Source organism: Bos taurus, chromosome 22 (assembly GCF_002263795.3).
Source record: "Bos taurus isolate L1 Dominette 01449 registration number 42190680 breed Hereford chromosome 22, ARS-UCD2.0, whole genome shotgun sequence".
Lineage (NCBI taxonomy): Eukaryota > Metazoa > Chordata > Mammalia > Artiodactyla > Bovidae > Bos > Bos taurus.
The window spans coordinates 41871786-41879172 of NC_037349.1; the positions used below are offsets into that span (position 1 = coordinate 41871786).

At 40.8% G+C, this 7387-nt stretch overlaps 1 long non-coding RNA gene across 1 annotated transcript; it reads left to right on the forward strand.

The window, feature by feature from the left end:
* Positions 1-607: 607 nt before the first annotated feature.
* LOC112443500 (uncharacterized) lies at positions 608-3510 on the forward strand. The gene is made up of 3 exons (XR_003031892.2): positions 608-911; positions 1856-2046; positions 3334-3510. It is a non-coding gene; the product is annotated as an uncharacterized lncRNA (long non-coding RNA).
* Positions 3511-7387: the final 3877 nt, after the last annotated feature.

Genomic DNA, 7387 nt, shown 5'->3' on the forward strand with positions numbered 1-7387 from the left:
GAGTCGGACACGACTAAGCACGCATGCATGCACTGTTCCTTCAACTGGAAGATCCCTTACTGCTATGATGAGGGATAGGATGCCTGAATGAGAGTCACCTGGATGATGGTTAAACACACTCAACACTGGTCTCCCTCCAGACCTCCTGAAGCAGAAAACACTAGGGATGCATACTGGGGATCCACATTTTTACCAAGCACCACATACCCCACGGGAATCTAAGATCAACATTCCTTACAGAAATACCTTCAAAGGCATTTTGCATATAACAGTTAATGAGAATATGAAGAACAAAAAGTCAACTTTTAACTCTATTCAGTTTTCAGAACTTATTATGTTCACATTGTCCTTAAGTCTTTAAAAAAAAAACACACTGCAAATGTGAGAGGTGGTTAAGTTAGCACACAGGCAGCAAACACTTGTGCTAATCACTACTTATTATTGCGTCAAGTTCCAGCTGTTTTCCTTAAGCAAACATGTGCCTATTAAAATCGGTATCACATATAGCTTCAGTTTCCCCTTCTGTCCCTACACTACTGTGTGTCATAAAGAAGCTGCCATGTAATAATTGTGATGATTTCAATGCAAATGAAGTGAGAAAGCTGATGTCAAACTACCTCCAGAATCACAGAATTACAGAGCTTAGTCTTTCAACAAATATTTACTAAAAACTAACTCTGTGCCTAGAACTCCACTGGGCACAAAAGACATAGAAATAATAGATGCCGCCTTGACCTAAAATAGTTATAACCTTGCCTTGGAGGCTGGGGAAGATAGACCTATAATTTATAACGCAATTTATTAAGACTACCAGGAGTGCTGTGAACACCAGAACAGACATACAGCAAATGCCACTGGGGACATTAAGGCAGTGGAGTGGACTCTAGTGGAGTCTGACAGGGGAGGGACAGGTAGGTGACCTTCAACTCCACTCAAACACTGTCTAGTACAATACAGACTGTATCTGGGTGGGTTCATTCTCTTAATTCTGGAATTGAGAGTTAGGAACATGTTGGTTTACAGATGAGCCATGTCCTGTAACCTCAGTTTATGAGTAATAAAATAGTTATTTTAGTCTACATTTGCCATCTGCTCTGTCTTATTTCTCAGGTTGGTCAAAATTCAAGAGGGGGTTATTATTTATTAGGGTCCCTCAAAGATCCCAGCACAAAGAAGCTAATAAGAAAACATTTTCCTAGAACTTTTCTACACTTCATGTCAACAAATATTTCAGCATCTGAAGACAGGGCTATAATTAAAGACGTACAGATCTTACCATTTAAGCTTAATGAAAGATGGTGCTAGTTGCAGAGAATCCACCTGCTAATGCAGGAGACACAGGAGATACGGGTTGGATCCCTGGATCAGGAAGATCCCCTGAAGGAAGAAATGGAACTCCAGTGTTCTTGCCTATAAAATCCCAGAGGCAGAAGAGCCTGGCAGGCAAATTTGTAGGAACTCTTTTGGATCAACTTACCTAACAGAACTATGAGAGGTGCTTGACCAGCATATTTCGGCAACCAATGGGTGCTCAAGCGACATTCATTGACTTTGCTGCTACGCTAAAAGGGGCTCCGATGTCACAGAGTAATGCTGAGCATCCGCTTACCCTGGGTCCTCCATGGCTGAGGTTGCCATTTGGTCAAAATGTTAGCAAACGCGAGCCTTGTCACAAGCCTTATCAGGCACTAAAAGTCAATTATCTAGAGTCCTCTCCTCACCCAGAAGGTGAATTGATATTAAATTGAATCCTTTTTGTGCTGTTATAAAATAAGCCCTTAAAAAACAATGAGCAAATGGAAAATAGAGTGTCTTTTATTGATTGTGATGTTTCCTCTTAACTCGATTCCGGCAGGGGAGCTTCTTCGATGGCACATGCGCGGAGAACAAGGGCACCGCCGCGGTCGATAGTTCCCGGGAAAATGGACGGCCTCGTCCACCTAATGGATCTCTCCAATACCCTTCAATGGGATCCAACTTGGGATTAGTCACGCAGCAGATTTTTCAACAGTTCCTCTAGACTCTGCTTTCTTTCAAAGCAATTTGGTAAATGTCAGCTGAGAGATTCAGCTTACTTTCATGATTTAAGGACTTTTTTTTTTTTAGTTTTTTAAGACTCTGAGGTGTTCTTTTGCTTTTTGTCTTTGAAGCCATGGTAGTTTTGATTTTTGTATTACTTAATTCCCCATATACCCCTCACCATCCCCTAATGTTTTAACATTCAGATCAGTTACTGTAGTACATTTGTCACAATTAGGACACCAGTATAGACACATCTAGACTTGATTCGGATTTCATCAGGTTTCCAATTATGTTCTTTCTTTTCCAAGATTCAATCCAGGGAATGATACTGCATTTAGTCAGCCTGTCTCCTCAGTCTCCCCTGGTCTGTGACAGTTTCATAGTCTTTTTAATAACCTTCACATTTTTGAAGAGGAATTGGTCAGGTGTTTCATAGAACATCCCTCAGTTTAGGTTTGTCTGAGTTTTTTTCATGATTACCTTGGGGTTATGGGTTTTGGGAAAAGAGGCTGCAGATTTAAAGTGACTTGCTCACTGTGTTATATCAAATGGGGTACCAGCTATTAGTGTAACATCACTGGCAATGCCAACCTTGATCCCCTGGCCAGACAGTGTTAACCAGGTTTTCCCCTGAAAACCTTTTTATTTTTCTTTTCTTTGAAATCAGCCAAGTCAAAGCTATGGTTTTTGCAGTAGTCATGTATGAATGTGAAAGTTGGACTATAAACAAAGCTGAGCACTGAAAAATTGATGCTTTTGAACTATGGTGTTGGAGAAGACTCTTGAGTGTCCCTTGAACTATAAGGAGATGCAACCAGTCAATCCTAAAGGAAATAAGTCCTGAATATTCATTGGAAGGACTGATGCTAAAGCTGAAACTCCAATACTTTGGCCACCTGATGGGAAGAACTGACTCATTGGGAAAGACCCTAATGCTGGGAAGGATTGAAGGTGGGAGGAGAAGGGGACGATGACAGATGGTTGGATGGATGTGAGTTTGAGTAGGCTCTGGGAGTTGGTGATGGACAGAAAAGCCTGGTGTGCTACAGTCCATGGGGTCACAAAGAGTTGGACAGGACTGGGCAACTGAACTGAACTGAAGCCTAAAATGCAGTTATCAGATTCAGAGGGTATTTCTAAACATTGTGTTGTTCAAGATACTAAAATGTAAAGTGTCGTTATTATGTTAATCTTCATAGTAGGCTGGGGAAAGCAGAGTGGAAAGTATTTGGAGGAGAAAAGAGAAAGGATATAAACTTACTTCAAGTTAAACTTTTATTTCCAAATTCTATAGTAAGACATTTCTTTCAGATACTAATCTACGCTGAACAACTGGTTGATTTCAGCAGTACAGGATTCAGCCTCAGAAGCTTCTGTTAGTTATGAGCAAGGCAAGCTGAACCACTTTAGAGTTTTATGTTGAAATTAGCAATTGCTAACTGAAATTGTCAACTTCATATCCAAAAAAAAAGAAAAAGCAAGACTACAGGTCTGTGTAATTCATTTATCTACATCTTGGTGGGGGGAAGCAAAAAGAACATTTTAATCTATTTAAAATCTTACTGAGGCAGCACCTAGTGCATAAGTAATGTTCCTGTGTATTCTTCATGCTAGCAAAATCTGCCCTGTGCTAAAGCCTTGCTCCTCAAAGTGTGATTCACAAACCAGCTGCATGCACGTCACCCAGGAGAAATGCAGAGGCTGAGGTCCCACTGTAGACCTACTGAATCTAGAGCTGCCTGTAACTAGATCCCTAAGTGCTGGAGAGGCATACTGATGTTTGGGAAGTGCTGCTGTAGAGAATGTTACTCAGGAAAGCTTAACTGTGAAAGATAAACATGGGCCTAATCAAAAGCACGTGTATGGGCTTTCATCTCTCTACCTTCAAGCCAATGACAGTCTGTACATTTTCAAAGCACAGTTTGCTAAAGCAGTTGATAGTATTGCTTGGTTTGCGAATTATGCTATGTGATTTACCTTGCAAAAGCAAAACTGTTCTCTTGAACAGATATGCTAGTTTATAGCTTGAGGTAGTCAATGCACAAAGAGATATGCTGTAACATAATCTTTCTTAAAAAAATAATGGGTGGAAACATAAAGATCCAAACAGAATCTGACAAAACATGAGCCATAAAAATATATATAAATTGGAGTACATTAAAATCAAGAATTGTTTATCAGAAGACACCATTAAGAGGAAAAAGGAAACACATAGAAAGGGAGATGACATTTGTAATTAATATAATTGATAAAGTATTTGGAAGATATAAAGAATGAGTCAATAAGAAAAAAAGAAAGACTCAGCATTCAAAATTTGAAAAAACATTCTCGGTTTACAAATAAAGATCTGTAAATGGTGCTACACAAATACAGAGGAGTCCAATCTTATCAGAAATAAGGAGAGAAAGTTATGATGCCAAACCACTACTACTTAACCACTAGAATAACTAAACAAAAGTAAATGGAAAACCAACGCAAAGTAAACTCCAGGAGTTGGCAGTGGACAGGGAGGCCTGGCGTGCTGCAGTCCACGGGGTCAAAAAGAGTCGGATACGACTCAGTGACTGAACTGAACACAAGTAACTGACATGATCAAGGATTGGCAAGAATATGAAGCAATAGGAACTGTTTGTATTAATATAAATTTGTACAATTTGGGGGAAAAATAATAATCTATTAAAAAGGAGACTAAAAAAGGTAAAGCTACTTATTTTGAATCTCACATTATAACAGAGACAAGAGAGGCCTCTGGGCCCAGTGTTTTTATCGCAACTCACTTTCTCACTGTGCCCTGTTGCAGCTTGTACTCCTAGCAAATCTGCCAAACAGACTATTATTTTTAATCATACGTGTAATTCAAATGAGCCTCACTATATCCAGACCCCATTCCCCACAGGACCTCTGAACCCTGGCTTCACATCTGTCCTCGGACACCCCTCCCACGCTCAGGAAACACCCTCTAACACTTGGACGTCCTGATGTGTAGGTCAATCGTGATTTGGGGAAGAATCCAGTCCCTGAGCTGAGATGCAGTGTTTTTCAAAGAGACATGACAAAGGTCACCCTGGAGACAACTTTTCTTAACAGATGATCCTCCTGGGCACCAAAGATGAGACGCCAGCATGGACCTCGACTCAAATATCCTGCCGACATCCTGCATTTTGACAGCTACAATTCTTCCTTTTTCAATTTCAATTCGTATTGATTTTCAAGATTCTCATTTCAGAGATGTATGCTATCATTGTACTACAGTGTTTAGCAATTTATCTGTGCCTGCTTTTATATGCCAGATTGATCCTTTCCCACTGAAGCTGCAGGCGGCCGCGCATCATGTTGCTACTCAGGTGCCATCTCTGCTCACAAGCTATTAAACTGAGACATTTCACCCTCTCACCTGAGGAAAAACATACCAGGGGAGGTGCATATCTGGTAATGAAGCAGAAGGCAGAGGTTGGCAATGAACTGCTTCTGAGAAGAAAAGCATAAATTAGGAGGAAGCCAGATCCAAGGTAGGCAAGGGGCACAGAAACATCGCCTTGTGTTTCCATTAAAAAATGCCCAGAGTCCCCTCCGAGGTGTCAGGGAGAGAAACCACATTAAATGATTAACTACTTGTTTGGTTCTGGTCATGGGAAGAAATGGTGAGCATTTTTTTTTTTTTTTACATGTGCAAATAAATAGAACAGGTTTTAGGAAGCAGCGTGTGTGCTCAGTCACTCAGTCGTGTCTGACTCTTTGTGACTCCGTGGACTGTAGCCCACCAGGATCCTCTGTTCATTGGATTTTCCTGGAGCAAATACTGGAGTGGGTTGCCATTTCTTCCTTCAGGGGATCTTCTCAACCCAGGGACTTAACCCAAGTCTCCTGCATCTCCTGCATTGCAGGCAGGTACTTTACTGCTGAGCCACCAGGGAAGCCCGTTAGGAAGCAGGGAGAAAGAGAATAAAATGACTTTGGACAATGATATATTTCTTGCTGGGCAGGTTTTCCAAGAAAGAAATTCTAGAGTAAATAGTGGAACTTACTTGAATTAAAGTAAAGCACTCATACTATAAGAACATACTAAAAGAAAAATGCTTCAAAATTTAGAAATTAAAAGTATAACCAAAACATTTAGGGATTACCATAATTACTTATTTTTCCTCTTCAGCCTAATTCCAACTATTCCATTTGTAGTGACTGTGATAATTGTCTTTCCTTTTTGACAAGGGTAGCGTTTCTTTACGTCAACACTTTTCCTCACACTTTCTTCTGATTCCATCTGAAACTTCCCAAATTCCATAGAACACTGAAGGGCTAGCAGTCATGGGCCTCCCTTCTCTCCACCTAACTTGACCCCCCTTGGCCAAATATTACATGGGACATACTTATACTTGTGGGGGGAAAAAATCATTGTTTTAGAAATTTCAATTCAACTGGGCTTGTTTGTGATATAGTTATACTAAAAATTCATTCGTGTATCTGAAGTTTAAATGTAACTGGGCATGTTTGGAATATACCTATGTCAGGAAGACCCCCTGGAGAAGGAAATGGCAATCCACTGCAGTATTCTTGCCTGGGAAATCCCACAGACAAAGGAGCCTGGAGGGCTACAGTCCATGGAGTCACAGAGAGTCAGATACGACTTAGTGACTACATAACAACAACAGCACACTAAAAAACTATTTGTTGGTTATCTGAAGCTCAAATTTAAGTGGGCATATGTGGAACCTACTTATATAAAAATTATTCATCATTTACCTGAACTTCAACTTTTACCAGCATCCTGTATTTTATCTGACAACCCAATGTAGGAGAGCAAAATGTTCCCAGCCAAATGTCTCTCTTTGGCATGAGGATCAACTTAGGTTGATTATTTTTAAGAAAAGGGATAGTCAGGAAGTCTTTCTTTTTACTTCCCCCTTAGCTGGCTATCGGAGAAGGCAACGGCATCCCACTCCAGTACTCTTGCTTGGAAAATCCCATGGACGGAGGAGCCTGTTAGGCTGCAATCCATGGGGTCGCTAAGAGTCGGACACGACCAAGCGACTTCACTTTCACTTTTCACTTTCATGCATTGGAGAAGGAAATGGCAGCCCACTCCAGTGTTCTTGCCTGGAGAATCCCAGGGATGGTGGAGCCTGATGGGCTGCCGTCTATGGGGTCGCACAGAGTCGGACACGACTGAAGTGACTTAGCATAGCATAGCATAGCTGGCTAGAGAATTTAGATAAAGGCTGTTCCAGGAATAGAGCCATCACCAGGCATATCTGCAAAATATATAGACTATATGAGTACATGGAAAGAAGGAAATTCAGGGTCCACTCAGTGTCTCCTGTTTCTGCTTGGCCCAGCATATATTTGATTCTCCATCATCATGTGAACT